The sequence below is a fragment of the Procambarus clarkii genome, chromosome 20 (genome assembly GCF_040958095.1).
Source record: "Procambarus clarkii isolate CNS0578487 chromosome 20, FALCON_Pclarkii_2.0, whole genome shotgun sequence".
Classification (NCBI taxonomy): domain Eukaryota; kingdom Metazoa; phylum Arthropoda; class Malacostraca; order Decapoda; family Cambaridae; genus Procambarus; species Procambarus clarkii.
In genome coordinates this window covers 13,011,306-13,032,837 of record NC_091169.1, presented here as the reverse complement: position 1 = coordinate 13,032,837, position 21,532 = coordinate 13,011,306, and the positions used below count along the sequence as shown (strand labels likewise).

At 38.6% G+C, this 21,532-nt stretch overlaps 2 long non-coding RNA genes across 2 annotated transcripts in view; one reads left to right on the top strand and one right to left on the bottom strand.

Annotated features, from left to right (window-relative positions):
• The first annotated feature begins 2,344 nt into the window (after positions 1 to 2,344).
• LOC138366888 (uncharacterized) lies at positions 2,345 to 10,775 on the top strand. Its single transcript, XR_011229225.1, has 3 exons — positions 2,345 to 2,436; positions 6,162 to 6,278; positions 10,494 to 10,775. It is a non-coding gene; the product is annotated as an uncharacterized lncRNA (long non-coding RNA).
• A 5,937-nt stretch (positions 10,776 to 16,712) lies between these two features.
• Positions 16,713 to 21,532, bottom strand: part of LOC138366887 (uncharacterized) — a 7,552-nt gene continuing 2,732 nt past the window's right edge. Inside the window, exons 2-3 of the long non-coding RNA XR_011229224.1 lie at positions 20,957 to 21,073; positions 16,713 to 17,020 (exon numbers count right to left, since the gene is read on the bottom strand). This is a non-coding gene — a long non-coding RNA (uncharacterized lncRNA). The remainder of the gene's footprint in view (positions 17,021 to 20,956; positions 21,074 to 21,532) is intronic.

Genomic DNA, 21,532 nt, shown 5'->3' with positions numbered 1-21,532 from the left:
TTTAAATAACAAACCGACTCTCCTGTCTAATAACGATGGTCAGCTTTCAGCCTCTGATTCTGCTATTGAGTTCAATAGGTTCTTCTCTTCCATTGGTTCATCCCTTGCTAATGATATTCCATCTTCCAGTACTGACATTAAGGACTATCTTACAGGGAACTATCCCCAGTCTCTGTACCTAAAGCCTATTAATTCCATTGACGTCAATGAGATAATCCTTTCCCTTAAAACCAAGTCTGGTGCCCTTGAGGAGATACCAACTTTAATCTACAAAAAAGCCTCCAGATCTTTAGCCTAGATCTATTGCTTTGCTCTTCAACAAGTCACTTGAACTCCAAACCTTTCCAGATATTCTAAAAAAAGCGAGAGAAACGCCTGTCCACAAATGTGGTGATCTCACAGATGTTAACAACTACAGACCTATATCAATCCTGCCAAACTTGTCAAAATTTTTTGAAAAACTAATCTATAAGCAGCTTTACTCATATCTAGCCAAACTCAATATACTTAGCCCTTGCCAATATGGCTTCAGGCCCAAAAAAAGCACTAACGATGCACTTATTAGTATGCTTAAACTCGATTCATACAGCTCTTGATAAAAATGAGTTCCCTGTTGGGTTATTTGTGGACCTGCGTAAAGCTTTCGATACTGTCAACCACCAAAACCTTCTTCTTAAATTACATCATTATGGTGTCAGAGCAACCTGTCCTCTTAAAAAGAACGTCAACATTTGCCGTTTGACTCTACGGCTGTTTTTGGACGTTATTTTGTGTAAAACTACGTCTATTATCGCTTCCATGGACTATCTCTTGTTATACAATGAAATACCACACTCTTATTATTCTATAACTCACTGACTATGCTCTGATATTTGTTCTTCAAGTAAAAATATATATATTTTTGCCTTAATTAGGCCATAGTCCAGAAAATTCCAGCCTATCGATCTTTATATTTAGGAAAACATCTAATAAATTTGGAAATGAATTTTTTGTTCGCCGACAGTTGCCTGTTACTATTTAACCCTCCATGCTTTAATGTCGCTGGTCATTGTGACTTTCCCAGGATTTATATATGTTTTGTTGTAGCATTTAGTCAGACTACAGTAATTTAACTAATGGGAAACCTCTATAGTTGTCGTAAATTAATAATAATCATTTATCAAATAATAAATTAGCAAACATATGCAACATTTTATGTTACGACTTTTCGGGTAGGCCGTTCTGTTTGTTTACAACCCCAATGGTTCAAAATACACAATACTTTTAATATATAAGTGACTAAGTATGCTCTAATATATGGTCCTCAATGAAAATTATCGTTTTTTTTTTGTTAATTTGTCCATAATGAATAAGATTCCTTACTGTTGATCTTTATATTAAGAAAAACATCTAAACAAATTGGTATTGTGTTTTCGTTCAGATAAAGTTTCCAGATACTATTTCCTAGTTATCAATTAATGTAGGTGGTTATTTTAATTCGCGGCTACCAGGGGCTTTCTCCCATTATACAATATAAATGTACTCACTAACTATTCTCTGGTATCTGTTCTTCAAGTAAAATTACCTATTTTTTTGTTTAATTAGTCCATAATTCATAAAATTCCTTCAGGTCGATCTTTATATTTAGAAAAACATCTAATCAATTTGGAATTTAATTTTTCGTTCACCTACAGTTACCTGCTATTATTTCACTGTCATATTTTATGTCGCTGGTCATTACAATTTTCCAAGAATTTAAACAGCTAAATAGCAATTAGCATCTTGTTAGAGTACAGGAATTTACCTATGGAGAACCTCGATAGCTGCCGAATATTATTAATGATTATATATGGAATTTAAAATAATGAATTATATACTATTTCTTATGTTACGTCTTTGGCGGGTAGGCGGTTCTGCGGGTTTACAACCGAATTGTTTAAAAATCACACTATTTTAAATGTATGAGTCACTAGTATGCTCTGATATATGTTCTGCAATGAAAATAAAGATTGTTTTGTTGTTAATTACTCCATAAATGTGTAATGTGTTAATTCAGTCTAAAATCTTTTTGCAACGTTTATATGCGATATACGTAGCTGGAAACTACCTAATATTTAAAAATAATAGTTACAACATTCTATTAATATATAATGTTGAAATAAATATCACACAAAGTCTGTATATCTGTTTTTAGATGTCTTATAAATCTTCTTTTAAAATAGTATTGATGATTTTTATGAATCTTGAGTAAAAATTATGTTAATTATTATTAATCTAATTGTTATTATTTTAAGTAAAAGAATTGCAAGTATTCGCATAACCACGGGATCTCTGTTTGTGTATGAATGCACGGATTTGTTTTTGTTATGAGAGGGACGCCTTAGAAAGCATGGTGTAGGCCACCTGTGGCTCGCATCCGATCCCACGATCGTCGTCGCCCCTAAATCAACACAACAGGTATTTAGTATTTACGATTATAATAAGTAATATTTCTTTTATAATAATATTGCAGCAGGTGGTGTAGTGGTAGGACACTCGCCTGGCGTTCCGCGAGCGCTATGTCATGGGTTCGTATCCTGGCCGGGGAGGATTTACTGGGCGCAATTCCTTAACTGTAGCCTCTGTTTAACGCAACAGTAAAATGTGTACTTGGATGAAAAAACGATTCTTCGCGGCGGGGATCGTATTCCAGGGACCTGCCCGAAACGCTACTCGTACTAGTAGCTGTACAAGAATGTAACAACTCTTGTATATATCTCAGGTTAGGGGCTAGGCATTTACACTCTTAGGTCAGCAAACTAGCTAGAAGGTTAGACTATTAGACTCCACTGGTCAATCGGGGCCCTGCATGACTCAGCTTATCCTAACCTAGCCCAGCTTAAACCATCTTAGCATAGTTCATTCTAGCTGTGCATAGTGCTTGCACAGCCTTGCTTATCCTAGTTTACCTCTTCCTAGCCTACCGTAGCCAAGCCTATCCCAGTATACCCTTACCTAGTCTTGCCTAGCCTAACCCTGCCTTGCTTTTAAACATGACCAGTCCTTCCTACCCTAGCCAAGCCCTGACCAGCTTAGCCAAGCCAATCCCTGCCTAGATTTAGCATAGCCTTGCCTTTTTATTAATATATAGAGGGTACCACCTCTGGTTGAGTTTGTAGGAACCCTCCACTTATAGGGTTGAGGGTTCCATATATATATATATATATAATATATATATATATATATATATATATATATATATATATATATATATATATATATATATATATATATAATATGTATGTCGACATATATATTATATATATATAAATATATAATATATATTTTTTTTTTTTTTTTTTTTTTTTTTAAAGTTTGTGAGGGTACCACCTCTGGTGCCAATGTGGGGACCCATAGCCTCGGAGAAGAAAATAAAAAGTATTCAGAGGAGACCTTGTGGTTTCTCACTGAACACTAATATTATCTTCTCCTACCACCCCCATTCTTTTGTATGTACACATATATATTTACTTTATTTGAACTTTGTTACAAAAAAGGAGTTACATATGGGTTACAAAGATGGTTGTCATAGGTTGTCGAGTTCCTCCAGCTCCTCAGATGGCGGGCAGGAACCCTGGATGCAGTGCGCATTTCCCCTCTGTATCGCCACACTGAGGCGCTGGAAAAGAAAGCTTGCAGCTCTCGGGTCCCTTGTTGTTTCAATGAGCCTAGAACCCAGTTCCTTCAAAAAACTGGTAGCACTTTTACCCCAGGCGCCGAGCGTCTCAGAAGCAATGGGGGACAAAATTGTAGTGGTGATCCAGTTCTCTACACTTACGGGATTTGGCTGCTTCCCTGTGTGTGGCAGCGCCACCTGGTTGTGCAACACTGAGGTTAATGTAGGTGTTAGCCAGGGTTGATACGCACGTGTAGTCCCATACCAACTGCTTGCCATTCTTCCAGGGGTTCACTGTGATACCATCCGGGCGACCAATAAGAGCATCAGAGTTACGGGGCGTTAGGTAATGGGGCTCTCTTTCAGCTGGGCATCCAGCTGTGGTGAGGCTCCTCTTGATGGTGTCGTTAACTTCACTGTGCCTCGAGTGCCATCCCCCTGTGCTTTGGCAGAGTAGGCCATGGTGGCCGTACCTGTCAGCCACCACCTCGCCGCAAATACACCTATATCTGGTGTGGATTGGGGCAGCAAGGCGGAGGGCCACAGCAATTCGGAGGGCGTGTGGTGTGAGACGCGTGCCAGTTGCCGACATTGGGGTTGCTAACAGGAAATCCCCTGCATGTGGTGCTGCTACTGCTGTGAGGCGAGCAATGTCGTGTTGTGTTGTTGCAGCACCCAGGCACTCTGCAGCAACTTGGTCTACAATGGGACCATCCCAGCTGGATTGCTTGTGGGATTTTGGGGATGGTGGTTGAGGTGATTGGCCTGCACGAGAGGCCCACTCTGTGGCACAGCGTGTAAAATTGGGATCATGTACACCTGCCAGCTGATGTAAGTGGGCAGGTAGAATTTCCTTCACAAGGTCGTCGGATGCTGATAAGGAGGACAGGAAGGCTGGAACAGCGATTTGCGTTGCTGTTCGAACTCCGAGGCCCCCAAGTCTTACGGGAAGAGAGGCTTGTTTCCACTGTAGGTCATCGAGAGAGAGGTTAAGGGCTTTTTCTAGCATTGATTTCAGTAACCGGTCATACTCACTTAGTTTTTGGCTACTGTAAGATGGTGAACACCTCAGAAAGTAGGTTAACCTGGGGAGGGACAGACATCTGGTGATGAGGTAGAGTGCATCATGAGCATCAATATCCTCAATCCTCCCATCCATCCTTATATATATAATATATATGTCGTACCTAGTAGCCAGAACGCACTTCTCGGCCTACTATGCAAGGCCTGATTTGCCTAATAAGCCAAGTTTTCCTGAATTATTATATTTTCTCAATTTTTTTTCTTATGAGATGATAAAGCTAATCATTTCATTATGTATGAGGTCAATATTTTTTTATTGGAGTTAAAATTAACGTAGATATATGACCGAACCAACCCTACCTAACCTAACCTATCTTTATAGGTTAGGTTAGGTTAGGTAGCCGAAAAAGGTAGGTTAGGTTAGGTTAGGTAGGTTAGGTAGTCGAAAAACAATTAATTCCTGAAAACTTGGCTTATTAGGCAAATCAGGCCTTGCATAGTAGGCTGAGAAGTGCGTTCTGGCTATTAGGTACGACATATATATATATATATATATATATATATATATATATATATATATATATATATATATATATATATATATATATATATATATATATATATATATATATATATATATATATATATATATATATGTGTGTGTGTGTGTGTGTACTCACCTAGTTGTGCTTGCGGTGGTTGAGCTCTGGCTCTTTGTCCCGTATGTATGTATTCATATATATATATATATATATATATATATATATATATATATATATATATATATAATATTTTATATATCCTGCCTGAAATGCTGCGTGTACTAGTGGCTTTACAAGATAGTTCTTATAAAGATAGCATTTTGTGGTTATTCTCTATATCTGGTTCACCTAACACTAAATAAGTACCTGGGAGTTAGACAGCTGCTATGGGCTGCTTCCTAGGGATGTGTGTGTGTGTTTGTATTCATGTTGAATTTTACAAAGTAGGAAGAGATGTTTGTAAAAAAAAAAAATCAAATATTTTTGAAAGTATAAGTAGATTTGATATTTTTCTTTAATTGTTTATGTCTGCTGTCTCGCCTCCTTTATAAAATGGCATCATTCTTGCTTTTTTAAGGATATCAGGAAAAGTAAGGAACTCCAGAGATTTGTTGACTCCTTCCTAGTGTTGCCTAGCCCAGCCCAGCCTAGACAAGGCAGGCTGGGCATCCTAGCCTCACGCAGCTTAGCCCCCACCTACATGTAGCATCCCAGTCCATCCTAAGTGATCATTACCTTACTGGCTGTGTTTTCTCTTCAGCCCTGAATGTAATGTGGTGGAACATAAGCAGATACATATCAGGTCTTAGAGAATCTGTACTTCATACATTTCTTAATAATGTCTCACAAATATTTAAATAATTAAAAAAAAATTGTATAATAACTTCATATTATTCTTGCAATTTATTTTTGCATTTTTTTTATACAAAATTTACATTTTAAAAGATTACCTCTATTTTTAGATTGATGACTTGAAGACTACAGTGCCATCCACAGCAAATCATGGTCTTAAAATATCTCCTAGCAATGACGAGACCAATTTTCACAGAGATCAAATTTTTGCTAAGCAGTAGTCACAGGTAAATATATATTATATATATAATATTATATATATAAAATTAACTACTTCATTGCTCAAAGCACCTTTAGACATTCTGAGAGTTGTGCTATTTTATTAATTAATTAATTAGGCTATATTTTAATGTTTTGCAATGTTTTCATTACTTTTTTTGTTTGAAATATAAATTGTTGAGTTTTGAAACATTTTGACATTAACTATACCTGAATATTTATAAACAAAAAAATACCAGAACTATGTCCTTGACAATTGCACTAAGAAGTCTTTGCCAAAATCAGGTGCTCAGTGCAGTAGTTAAAAACTTAAAAGTTGTACCACCTCTGGTGCAAGATTAGGGACCCATAGCCTCAGAGAAGAAAATAGAGAGTACTCAGAGAAGGCCTTGAATAATAGGCAGGCTGTTTGTGTGTGTTTCGACGGTAAGCTTGCTGACACCAAATGTAGTTACCTAAGTGTAGTTACAGGATTAGAGCTACGCTCGTGGTGTCTCGTCTACCCAGCACTCTTTGTCACATAATGCTTTGAAACTACTGACGGTCTTGGCCGCCACCACCTTCTCACTTAACTTGTTCCAACCGTGTACCACTCTGTATGCGAAAGGAAATTTTTTTATATTTCTTTGGCATCTTTGTTTAGTTAGTTTAAATCTATGACCTTTTGTTCTTGAAGTTCCAGGTCTCGGGAAATCTTCCCTATCGATTTTATCAATTCCTGTTACTATTTTCTACATAGTGATTTTATCACCTCTTTTTGTTGTCTTCTAGTTTTGGCATATATAATGCCTCTGACCTCTCCACATAGCTCTTGCCCTTTAGTTCTGGGAGCCACTTAGTAGCATGTCATTGCACCTTTTCCAGTTTGTTGATGTGCTTCTTAAGATATGGGCACCACACAACCGCTGCATATTCTAGCCTTGGCCGAACAAAACTCGTGAAAAATTTCTTTAGTATTTCGCCATCCATGTATTTAAACGAAATTCTGAAGTTAGAAAGTGTGGCATAGGCTCCTCACACAACGTTCTTTATGTGGGCCTCAAGTGATAGTTTTCTATCTAGAATCAACCCTAGACCTCTTTCTTTTATCGGAATTATATAAAGATTTCTCACATAATTTGTAGGTTGTGTGGGATCTATGTTCTATTCCACATTCCATAACATGGCATTTATTCACATTAAATTTCATTTGCCAAGTGGTGCTCCATATACTTATTTTGTCCAGGTCTTCTTGAAGGGCATGACAATCATCTAAATTTCTTATCCATCCCATTATCTTAGCATCATCAGCAAACATGTTTATATAATTCTGTATTCCTACTGGTAGATCATTTATGTAGACAATGAACATTTCTGGTGCATGTACTGTGGTACTCCACTTGTGACACTTCTCCAGTCCGATTGCCTCTGATTACTGCCCTCATTTTTCTATCAGTCAGAAAATTTTTCATCCATGTTAGAAGCTTACCTGTCACCCATCCAAAATTTTCTAGTTTCCAGAACAACCTCTTATGTGGAACTCTGTCGAAAGCCTTTTTTATGTCTAGATAGATGCAGTCGACCCAACTACCTTTTTCCTTTAAAATCTCTGTGGCTCAATCATAGAAACTGAGTAAATTCGATACACAGGATCTTCCAAGATCGAAATTATATAATTTCTCTCCAGGTGTTCTACCCATTTAGTTTTTATTATTTTTTTTTTTTTCAATCTTTTCACTGTTACACTTGTCAATGATTCAGGTCTATAACTGAGAGGGGTGGGGTCTTCCCTGTTGCCACTTTTGTAGATTGGAACTATGTTAGCCTTTTTCCACATGTTTGCTATGACTCCTGTACACAGGGATGCCTGAAAGATCAGGTGAAGTGAAAGGCTGAGCTCAGATGCACATTCTCTCAGAACCCATGGTGAAACTTCATCTGGACCAACTGCTTTGTTCTTACTTAGCTCCTTTAGCATATTTTCCAATTCATCTCTAGACACCTCTATACGCTCTATGATGTTCTCAGAAATTCTTATTGTGTCTGGTTCTCTTAAGATTTCATTTTGTATAAACACACTTTGGAACTTTTGGTTTAATGTTTCACACATTGCATTATCATTTTCTGTGAATCTGTTTCCTATTTTCAACCTCTGGATATTATCCTTTACCTGCAATTTGTTGTTTATGAATTTGTAGAATAGGCCCAGTTCTGTTTTACATTTATCCATTATCCCTTTTTAAAAATTTCTTTCTGCCTCTCCCCTTACTGCTGTATAGTTGTTTCTCGCATCTTTGTATCGCTGGTATGATTGGGGGTTTGGCTTCTTTCTATGTTGATACCTGCTTGATGGGGTTCTGCTCTTCTACTCCCCAAGCCCGGCCCGAGGCCAGGCTCGACTTGTGAGAGTTTGGTCCACCAGGCAGTTGCTTGGAGCGGCCCGCAGGGCCACATACCCACCACAGCCTGGCTGATCCGGAACTTCTCTTAGAAAACAGTCCAGTTTTCTCCTGAAGATGTCCACGGTTGTTCCGGCAATATTTCTTATAGTCGCTGGGAGGACGTTGAACAACCGCAGACCTCTGATGTTTATACAGTGCTCTCTGATTGTGCCTGTGGCACCTCTGCTCTTCATTGGTTCAATCTTGCATTTTTTTCCATATCGTTCACTCCAGTACGTTGTTATTTTACTGTGTAGATTTGGGACCTGGCCCTCCAGTATCTTCCATGTGTATATTATTTGGTATCTCTCTCGTCTCCTTTCTAGAGAGTACATTTGGAGAGCTTTGAGACGATCCCAATAATTTAGGTGTTTTATCTCGTCTATGCGTGCCGTATATGTTCTCTGTATTCCCTCTATTTCAGCAATCTCTCCTGCTCTGAAGGGGGAAGTGAATACTGAGCAGTACTCGAGACGGGACAACATAAGTGACTTGAAGAGTACAACCATTGTGATGGGATCCCTGGATTTGAAAGTTCTCATAATCCATCCGATCATTTTTCTGGCTGACGCAATATTTGCTTGGTTATGCTCCCTAAACATTAGATCGTCGGACATCATTATTCCCAAATCCTTGACATGCTGTTTTTCTACTAAGGGAAGATTCGATTGTGTTTTGTACCCTGTATTATGTTTCAGATCCTCATTTTTGCCATACCTGAAATTTATCACTGTTAAACATCATGTTATTTTCTGCTGCCCAATCGAAAACTTTGTTGACATCTGCTTGTAGTTTTTCAATGTCTTTCATTCCATTTTTGTGTCTTTTGGTCTGTGGCCCTCTCTCAATTTCTGTTGAACCAATCCTGTTTTCTGGCCCTGCATCTCTGTTTTGGTATGAATGTTTGTGTGCCTTCATTGTATATTTTGCAAAATTTGACATACATTTAATTTACTTCCCTGTCTAGCAACAAGTCTGCCTAATTACTTATTAAAAAAAATTTGAAGTTCCCCATAGTGACCTCTCTCTCTTGAAATCAAGTTTATCAACTGTTTCAATGTCCCCATTTTCTGTGTGTGTGTGTTTGGAGGCTAAGCTTGCTGATACCATGTGTGTGTGTGTTTGGAGGCTAAGCTTGCTGATACCATGTGTGTGTGTGTGTGTGTGTTTGGAGGCTAAGCTTGCTGATACCGTTTGTGTGTGTGAGTGTGTGTTTAGAGGCTAAGCTTGATGATACCATGTGTGTATTTGGAGGCTAAGCTTGCTGATACCATGTGTGTGTGTGTGTTTGGAGGCTAAGCTTGCTGATACCATGTGTGTGTGTGTGTTTGGAGGCTAAGTTTGCTGATACCATGTGTGTGTGTGTGTTTGGAGGCTAAGTTTGCTGATACCATGTGTGTGTGTGTGTGTGTGTGTGTTTGGAGGCTAAGTTTGCTGATACCATGTGTGTGTGTGTGTTTGGAGGCTAAGTTTGCTAACACCGTGTGTGTGTACTCACCTGTTTAAATAATAGGGGTGTGTACCACCTCTGGTGCAATTGTAGGGACTCACAGCCTTGAAGAAAATAAAGAGTATTCAGAAAAGACCTTGTGGATTCTCACTGAACACTAATCTTTTCTTCTCCTATCACCCCTCTTATTTTGTTTTATGCTGTATTCTATTATATATCATATAAATACATAGCCAAATGGCAATATTTATTATGTCTATACAAAAAGAAGACATCCACTTTATTTTTTTTCTCTCCTTTGTTTCTATGTGGATTTTGTTGTGACTAATGATTCTCCTCCTTCCCATCAACAGGTCTTCCTCACTGGGCTTGCTCGGCTTTTGTGTTACTGTGAGGGTGCCATCATCGTTTACCCTTCAAGACTGACTCATGCTGGCATTGCATTTGTGGACTTCCCTTCACAGTAAACAGTCCTTCTCCATATGGTGATTGTCCAGGGCAAGCAGGGTGTGACTGCCATCTTGGAGAAGCAGGGTCTTTTAATATGAAGAATCTTCCGTCTTCTCTACTTACGCCAGCTTGTGCCGGCCTTGCATTCTTGTTACTTCATGGCCCTTGGGCCTTTTTTATTTATTTTACATAATAAATTTTTTTATTAATACCCGTGTTTCACAAGAGATCCTTAACATTTTAAGCACCAATTGTATTGACTAATGTACGTCTTGTAACCTTTAAGACATAAATAGACAAGACATAGATAAATGAGTGAATAATACTGAGTGACTAGGTTAGGGCGAGGAACATAGTACAGTGTCTGGCTTTGGAAGAATGCCTACTGTTTTAGAAACCTTATTGCCATGATCATAATCGTATGGGTTAAAAAGCATTTGTTGTCACTCCTACACTGTGGCTTGTTGAGCTTGAAACCTTTGCTCCTTGTTTGTGTTACATCTGACCTTTTGAAGAAATTGTATGAATCAATATCCTCCAAATTGTTCAGTATTTTAAAGGTTTCGCTCTATTACTCTCTCATTTGCATATATCTAAGCATATAGATTAGATATAGATTTAGATTAGATTTTTTATTCAGGTAAAGGTACATACATTGCAGATGAGTTACAAAGGGAAAGACATTGACTAGAGTTCACTAGCTCTATTGGAAGAGAAACGTCTGCAAGACAAGTGTGGGCAAAAATTAAGGTAGCAGCGGCTCACAACGACCCCCAACGGCTTCATTTTGTATCTTCTCCAACTTGCCCATCCTACCTTTACCAAAACAAGAAATGACAGGTGCAGCATAATCAATAAGAAATCTTACAGTACTCAAGTACATCATTCGTAGCACTTGGACTCCCACTCCTTTCCACAGCATGCCAAGGCCTTCAGAGGTTGTAATCTCTTCCGACATTGACTCAACAGTCTGTTCATCTCAGTTTCCAAACTCTCATAGGTATATCCAACATATATGCCTAAATATTTATATATATTAACTCTCTATATTTTTACCGTTTATTTCCAATATAATGGGCCTCCGACTTCTACATTCAAACTTTAGTTTTGTCTTCATTAACCACTAGTCCCATGTGGTGACACTGGTTTCCGAAATTGTGCAACACTGTTTGAATCTTTGAAATATCTTTGCCCTGAAACAAAATATCATCAGCATATATGATCGGAGTTACCCAATTTGAGTATTTCTCAGATGCTATCTTATTCATTAGTACATTAAACAGGGTGAGACTCAACACTCCTCCCTGAGGTGTGCAGAGTTCTTGACCTTGATACCTTGAACCATACAACCTTGATACCACACCTGAGCCTTCCTTTCCTGAAGATAATCCCCTATCCAGCGCAATAATCTCCCTTCAACACCAAGACCAGCTAGTTCATATAAAATAACCTCTTTGTTGGCTTTATCAAAAGCTCCTTGTAAATCAATAAAAATTCTATAATAATCATTACCATTAGCTAGACATTTAATAATACAGTCAGAGGTACTTTATCCTCTGAGGAACCCGAAAAATTATTAGACAGCTGATCACCTATTATATACAAAAGTTTATTTAAAATGATCCTCTCCATCATTTTACAAAAACACGAGGTTAAGACACAGGTCTGTACTCTCCATTGGCTTTAGGGATAAGGATGATCATAGTTCTTTTTCATTTACTGGGAATTCTGCCCTCTTTATAACTAATATTAAAGAGGTCTAACAGCGGGCTTCTCGTCATAATGGCAAGTTCATTAAGTATTTCATAAGTTACTCCATCCTCCCCAGGGGGCGGTAGATTTCCCAACTTTAATCGCCGTTATTAGTTCTTCTCTGGTAATACCTGTGCAAGTGACATCACCACTGTTACCTGCTGTAAGTATAAAATCCTTTCTTAGATCTTTCCAAGAATCAAACGACTCTCTCGTTACAGCGGGTAATTAAATGAACTAAGTTTGGCAGCTTCCGCCCATTTATTTACGAGACCTTTTGCAATTCCTTACTGGTCAGGATGTGCAACAAAATTATGCTTTTTACCCCTTATTTCATTTATGTCTTGCCAGATTTCCTTCAAGTTTGTTACTCCTAACTTTCTCTGCAAACTCCTGCCAATACTTGCTCCAAATTTCCTTTCTCTTCTCTGCACACTTTTATGGGGGGATGCTTTTCTATACCAGATGTTTTCCGGTTCAATGTTGCATTAAATACATCTACCTCCTTAATTAAATCTTAATAAAATGCTTCTGCCGAAACTGGCTTATAAGTATCATACCAAGACTTGATATGACCAACAAGACCCCTTAATTCTCCCTTATTAAACTTTAAGCTTTTCCTCTGAACGCAGGCATGCTTTTTATCTAGTTTAAGCTGTATTTGTAATGCAAAATCTCTTAGCATTTCATCCACAGTAAGACAATTCTCCTCTATGCCCTCAGCATTTATCAAACAAGCATAATCTAATCTCCCTCCCCTCAGATGAGTAGGAGAGGGCTCGCCCAGCAGTTGAACATCTTCATGTTCAACATGTTCATCTTCATGTTCAGATTGTTACCATCCCTATCCCCAGTTTCCTGGAGTGCTGCTATGTTAATATTCTCTCTAAGAGTATAATAGTGTACATCCACCGCTCTAGTTTTTAATCCATTAACGTTCCAAGATAATATTATCAATCTACTTTTATCCATGAACTCCGTAATATTTTTTCTTTCTCCTCACTTGCACAACTACTACTAACATCGAAGGTAATAGTATTCATATCTATTTTCTTTGTTATTTCTGTATACCTTTTTACTTTAACGAAGGTACCCCCCAGGTGTAGGGAGGAATGATCTTTTCCAGGTATATTTTGAAAATCAGCATCGTTTTGCCACGTACCGCTTCGGTGGGTAGGCGGTTCCATGAGTTAATAACTCTGTGGGTGAAAAAGTATCTCCTGTAACTGGTAACTGGCTATTCAGACGAAGGACTTAGGGTAGATGTAGTTTACATGGACCTGAACAACAGTCGTAGTCTGCTGTCTGCTCTGTGTCGAGGCTGTAGCGTCTTGGGTCGATTAGAACTGTACACGCCGAGTGCTACATTCTTGACTGGAGATTGTACTGTGTGCTATTCGATTGATTGATGAAGATTAAGCCACCCAAGAGGTGACACGGGCATGAATACCCCGTAAGTGGTGGCCCTTTTGAGCCATTACCAGTATCAAGAGCTGATACTGGAGATCTGTGGAGGTGCGACAGCACCCCTGCGTGACGGGAGATGTCTCCCGTGTGGTGTGTGCTATTCTGATTTATTTATAAAGATTAAGCCACCCAAGAGGTGGCACGGGCATGAATAGCCCGTAATGTGCTATTCTCAAGTCGCTTGCTTATGTACGGTGACGACACCTCACAGTAAGATATAGAAGGGTGGAAAACCGTTACCTGTAAATAGGGATAGGATTAATGCTTGTGTAATTAGTTATGCCATTATGATGATGAGATAATGGAGTATAAGGATTACTCGATCACTACATCACCTTCAACTATTACTAGGGGAACTATTCCATGGTCCAGCGATTTTCTGAAAAGGAGTTTCACTGGCAAGCATAGTGAATTAAGAGCATAAGAACAAAGGTAACTGCAGAAGGCCTATTGGCCCATACGAGGCAGCTCCTATCTATAACCACCCAAACCCACTCATATACATGTCCAACCCACGCTTGAAACAATCGAGGGACCCCACCTCCACCACGTTACGCGGTAATTGGTTCCACAAATCAACAACCCTGTTGCCAAACCAGTATTTACCCAAGTCTTTCCTAAATCTAAACTTATCCAATTTATACCCATTGTTTTGTGTTCTGTCATGTGTTGATACTTTTAATACCCTACTAATATCCCCTTTGTTATGTCCATTCATCCACTTGTAAACCTCTGTCATATCACCCCTAACTCTTCGCTTTTCCAGTGAATGCAATTTAAGCTTTGTTAATCTTTCTTCATATAAAAGATTTCTATTTTGGGGAATTAACTTAGTCACCCTACTCTAGACACGTTCAAGTGAATTTATATTCATTCTATAATATGGCGACCAAAACTGAACTGCATAATGTAAATGGGGCCTAACCAGAGCAAGATATAGCTGAAGAACCACACCAGGTGTCTTGTTACTAACACTTCGATTAATAAATCCCAGTGTCCTATTTGCCTTATTACGAACATTCATGCATTGATCCTTTTGTTTTAAATTCTTACTAATCATAACTCCCAGATCCCTTTCACAATCCGACTTCGCAATCTCAACACCATCTAGCTCGTATCTTGTAACTATCATCATTACCTAGTCTCAAAACTTTACATTTATCAGCATTAAACTGCATCTGTCAATCTTTTGACCATTTCAAAACCCTATTTAGATCAACTTGAAGTGATAGTGAGTCTTCTTCCGTGTTAATTTCCCTACCTATTTTTGTATCATCTGCAAATTTGCAAATGTTGCTACTTAACATAAGAACACAAGAACAAAGGCAACTGCAGAAGGCCCACCGGCCCATACGAGGCAGCTCCTACCTACAACCACCCAATTAATTTGCCAGTTCCTTTACGACTTGGGACTTAAATCCATTTACACTTTGGGCTTCTGAGTCTTTTAGTTTGTCAATGCTCTTCCTGATTGTGTCGAGTGTAATTGGTATTTCTCTTAATTCATTCTCCTTACCTCCGACAAACATTTGTGTTGGTGATGGGATGTCATTCAAGCTTTCTAGTGTGAACACTGATGTTAGGTATTCATTGAGAGTTTGCCGCCCTTTTATGATACAACTTAAAATTGTTAGTCTCATCTTTTATGGGTCCTACGGAGTCAGTTCTTTGTTTGGGTTTTACTTCGTATATACTTGCCCGAAACGCTATGCGTATTAGTGGCTTTAGGTATTGTATTTTAAATTTTAAAATTTTGCCCCGAGGTGCGAGTTTATTGGGAGTACTTAGCTGTATCATTAGCAAGGTAATTAACTATAGTTTGCTGTCCTCCGTCCTTTAACAAATCCATTGACCCCTCCCCTAACCTGCCTATTTTGTGCAATAGTCGGTTTAGGATGATCCTTTCAAGCATCTTCCAAGTGCATTACATGAGACTGATAGGTCTATAATTGCCAGGGTCATTGGGTTTCGGTATTGGGACCATTATTGCATGTTTCCATTGTGTGGGCAACACTCCACATAGGAATGACTTGTTAAACAGGTGGAGTAGTGGATTGCCAGACACTTCACACAGTGCATTGAGTATGTCGTAGGTGACGCCATCTTCACCAGGTGCTGTACTTTTACCCTTTTCATAGCCCCCTTTACTTCCTTGGCTGTAATTGGTTCCCCATACTCGTCATCACTAGATTGTGCTCTTGTTATCCTAATCCTTTTGTCATTTTGTCGGAGGAGCTGTTCCCTGCTTACTTCTGCAGGGAGGGAGGAGGATGATGCTGCATCACTCCACTTGTGAATTAGTTCTTCAGCCTTACCCTGGGGGTCGTTGTGAGCCGCAGGCCGGGCTCTGCTCCCCTTAGCTACCTTAATTTTTGCCCACACTTGTCTTGCAGACGTTTCTCTTCTAATAGAGCTAGTGAACTCTAGTCATTGTCTTTCCCTTTGTAACTCATCTGCAATGTATGTACCTTTACCTGACTAAAAAATCTAATCTAAATCTATATCTAATCTATATGCTTAGATATATGCAAATGAGAGAGTAATAGAGCGAAACCTTTAAAATACTGAACAATTTGGAGGATATTGATTCATACAATTTCTTCAAAAGGTCAGATGTAACACGAACAAGGAGCAAAGGTTTCAAGCTCAACAAGCCACAGTGTAGGAGTGACAACAAATGCTTTTTAACCCATACGATTATGATCATGGCAATAAGGTTTCTAAAACAGTAGGCATTCTTCCAAAGTCAGACACTGTACTATGTTCCTCGCCCTAACCTAGTCACTCAGTATTATTCACTCATTTATCTATGTCTTGTCTATTTATGTCTTAAAGGTTACAAGACGTACATTAGTCAATACAATTGGTGCTTAAAATGTTAAGGATCTCTTGTGAAACACGGGTATTAATAAAAAAATTTATTATGTAAAATAAATAAAAAAGGCCCAAGGGCCATGAAGTAACAAGAATGCAAGGCCGGCACAAGCTGGCGTAAGTAGAGAAGACGGAAGATTCTTCATATTAAAAGACCCTGCTTCTCCAAGATGGCAGTCACACCCTGCTTGCCCTGGACAATCACCATATGGAGAAGGACTGTTTACTGTGTAGGGAAGTCCACAAATGCAATGCCAGCATGAGTCAGTCTTGAAGGGTAAACGATGATGGCACCCTCACAGTAACACAAAAGCCGAGCAAGCCCAGTGAGGAAGACCTGTTGATGGGAAGGAGGAGAATCATTAGTCACAACAAAATCCACATAGAAACAAAGGAGAGAAAAAAAATAAAGTGGATGTCTTCTTTTTGTATAGACATAATAAATATTGTCATTTGGCTATGTATTTATATGATATATAATAGAATACAGCATAAAACAAAATAAGAGGGGTGATAGGAGAAGAAAATATTAGTGTTCAGTGAGAATCCACAAGGTCTTCTCTGAATACTCTTTATTTTCATCAAGGCTGTGAGTCCCTACAATTGCACCAGAGGTGGTACACACCCCTATTATTATTTAAACAGGTGAGTACACACACACGGTGTTAGCAAACTTAACCTCCAAACACACACACACACATGGTATCAGCACACTTAGCCTCCAAACACACACACACACATGGTATCAGCAAACTTAGCCTCCAAACACACACACACACACATGGTATCAGCAAGCTTAGCCTCCAAACACACACACACACATGGTATCAGCAAGCTTAGCCTCCAAACACAGACACACACGGTATCAGCAAGCTTAGCCTCCAAACACACACACACACACACGGTATCAGCAAGCTTAGCCTCCAAACACACTCACACATGGTATCAGCAAGCTTAGCCTCCAAACACACACACACACACATGGTATCAGCAAGCTTAGCCTCCAAACACACACACACACACACACATGGTATCAGCAAGCTTAGCCTCCAAACACACACACACACACACACATGGTATCAGCAAGCTTAGCCTCCAAACACACACACACAGAAAATGGGGACTTTGAAACAGTTGATAAACTTGATTTCAAGAGAGAGAGGTCACTATGGGGAACTTCAAATTTTTTTTAATAAGTAATTAGGCAGACTTGTTGCTAGACAGGGAAGTAAATTAAATGTATGCCTAATTTTGCAAAATATACAATGAAGGCACACAAACATTCATACCAAAACAGAGATGCAGGGCCAGAAAACAGGATTGGTTCAACAGAAATTGAGAGAGGGCCACAGACCAAAAGACACAAAAATGGAATGAAAGACATTGAAAAACTACAAGCAGATGTCAACAAAGTTTTCGATTGGGCAGCAGAAAATAACATGATGTTTAACAGTGATAAATTTCAGGTATGGCAAAAATGAGGATCTGAAACATAATACAGGGTACAAAACACAATCGAATCTTCCCATAGTAGAAAAACAGCATGTCAAGGATTTGGGAATAATGATGTCCGACGATTTATGTTTAGGGAGCATAACCAAGCAAATATTGCGTCGGCCAGAAAAATGATCGGATGGATTATGAGAACTTTCAAATCCAGGGATCCCATCACAATGGTTGTACTCTTCAAGTCACTTATGTTGTCCCGTCTCGAGTACTGCTCAGTATTCACTTTCCCCTTCAGAGAACGGTTGCACGGTTGTTCCTGCCGGAACAACCGTGGACATCTTCAGGAGAAAACTGGACTGTTTTCTAAGAGAAGTTCCGGATCAGCCGGGATGTTGTGGGTATGTGGCCCTGCGGGCCGCTCCAAGCAACAGCCTGGTGGACCAAACTCTCACAAGTCGAGCCTGGCCTCGGGCCAGGCTTGGGGAGTAGAAGAGCAGAACCCCATCAAGCAGGTATCAAAATAGAAAGAAGCCAAACCCCCAATCATACCAGCGATACAAAGATGCGAGAAACAACTATACAGCAGTAAGGGAAGAGGCAGAAAGAAATTTTTAAAAAGGGATAATGTAAAACAGAACTGGGCCTATTCTACAAATTCATAAACAACAAATTGCAGGTAAAGGATAATATCCAGAGGTTGAAAATAGGAAACAGATTCACAGAAAATGATAATGCAATGTGTGAAACATTAAACCAAAAGTTCCAAAGTGTGTTTATACAAAATGAAATCTTAAGAGAACCAGACACAATAAGAATTTCTGAGAACATCATAGAGCGTATAGAGGTGTCTAGAGATGAAGTGGAAAATATGCTAAAGGAGCTAAGTAAGAACAAAGCAGTTGGTCCAGATGAAGTTTCACCATGGGTTCTGAGAGAATGTGCATCTGAGCTCAGCCTTTCACTTCACCTGATCTTTCAGGCATCCCTGTGTACAGGAGTCATAGCAAACATGTGGAAAAAGGCTAACATAGTTCCAATCTACAAAAGTGGCAACAGGGAAGACCCCACCCCTCTCAGTTATAGACCTGAATCATTGACAAGTGTAACAGTGAAAAGATTGAAAAAAAAAAAAAAATAATAAAAACTAAATGGGTAGAACACCTGGAGAGAAATTATATAATATCACACAGACAGTATTGTTTTCGATCTGGAAGATCCTGTGTATCGAATTTACTCAGTTTCTATGATTGAGCCACAGAGATTTTAAAGGAAAAAGGTAGTTGGGTTGACTGCATCTATCTAGACATAAAAAAGGCTTTTGACAGTTCCACATAAGAGGTTGTTCTGGAAACTAGAAAATTTTGGATGGGTGACAGGTAAGCTTCTAACATGGATGAAAAATTTTCTGACTGATAGAAAAATGAGGGCAGTAATCAGAGGCAATCGGACTGGAGAAGTGTCACAAGTGGAGTACCACAGTACATGCACCAGAAATGTTCATTGTCTACATAAATGATCTACCAGTAGGAATACAGAATTATATAAACATGTTTGCTGATGATGCTAAGATAATGGGATGGATAAGAAATTTAGATGATTGTCATGCCCTTCAAGAAGACCTGGACAAAATAAGTATATGGAGCACCACTTGGCAAATGAAATTTAATGTGAATAAATGCCATGTTATGGAATGTGGAATAGAACATAGATCCCACACAACCTACAAATTATGTGAGAAATCTTTATATAATTCTGATAAAAGAAAGAGGTCTAGGGTTGATTCTAGATAAAAAAACTATCACTTGAGGCCCACATAAAGAACGTTGTGTGAGGAGCCTATGCCACGCTTTCTAACTTCAGAATTTTGTTTAAATACATGGATGGCGAAATACTAAAGAAAATGTTCAAGAGTTTTGTTCGGCCAAGGCTAGAATATGCAGCGGTTGTGTGGTGCCCATATGTTAAGAAGCACATCAACAAACTGGAAAAGGTGCAAAGGCATGCTACTAAGTGGCTCCCAGAACTAAAGGGCAAGAGCTATGTGGAGAGGTCAGAGGCATTAAATATGCCAAAACTAGAAGACAACAAAAAGAGGTGATAAAATCACTATGTACAAAATAGTAACAGGAATTGATAAAATCGATAGGGAAGATTTCCCGAGACCTGGAACTTCAAGAACAAAAGGTCATAGATTTAAACTAACTAAACAAAGATGCCAAAGAAATATAAAAAAAATTCCTATTGCATACAGAGTGGTACACGGTTGGAACAAGTTAAGTGAGAAGGTGGTGGCGGCCAAGACCGTCAGTAGTTTCAAAGCATTATGTGACAAAGAGTGCTGGGTAGACGAGACACCACGAGCGTAGCTCTAATCCTGTAACTACATTTGGTGTCAGCAAGCTTACCGTCGAAACACACACAAACAGCCTGCCTATTATTCAAGGCCTTCTCTGAGTACTCTCTATTTTCTTCTCTGAGGCTATGGGTCCCTAATCTTGCACCAGAGGTGGTACAACTTTTAAGTTTTTAACTACTGCACTGAGCACCTGATTTTGGCAAAGACTTCTTAGTGCAATTGTCAAGGACATAGTTCTGGTATTTTTTTGTTTATAAATATTCAGGTATAGTTAATGTCAAAATGTTTCAAAACTCAACAATTTATATTTCAAAACAAAAAAAGTAATGAAAACATTACAAAACATTAAAATATAGCCTAATTAATTAATTAATAAAATAGCACAACTCTCAGAATGTCTAAAGGTGCTTTGAGCAATGAAGTAGTTAATTTTATATATATAATATTATATATATAATATATATTTACCTGTGACTACTGCTTAGCAAAAATTTGATCTCTGTGATAATTGGTCTCGTCATTGCTAGGAGATATTTTAAGACCATGATTTGCTGTGGATGGCACTGTAGTCTTCAAGTCATCAATCTAAAAATAGAGGTAATCTTTTAAAATGTAAATTTTGAATAAAAAAAATGCAAAAATAAATTGCAAGAATAATATGAAGTTATTATACAATTTTTTTTTAATTATTTAAATATTTGTGAGACATTATTAAGAAATGTATGAAGTACAGATTCTCTAAGACCTGATATGCATGCTTATGTTCCACCACATTACATTCAGGGCTGAAGAGAAAACACAGCCAGTAAGGTAATGATCACTTAGGATGGACTGGGATGCTACATGTAGGTGGGGGCTAAGCTGCGTGAGGCTAGGATGCCCAGCCTGCCTTGTCTAGGCTGGGCTGGGCTAGGCAACACTAGGAAGGAGTCAACAAATCTCTGGAGTGCCTTACTTTTCCTGATATCCTTAAAAAAGCAAGAATGATGCCATTTTATAAAGGAGGCGAGACAGCAGAAATAAACAATTAGAGAAAAATATCAA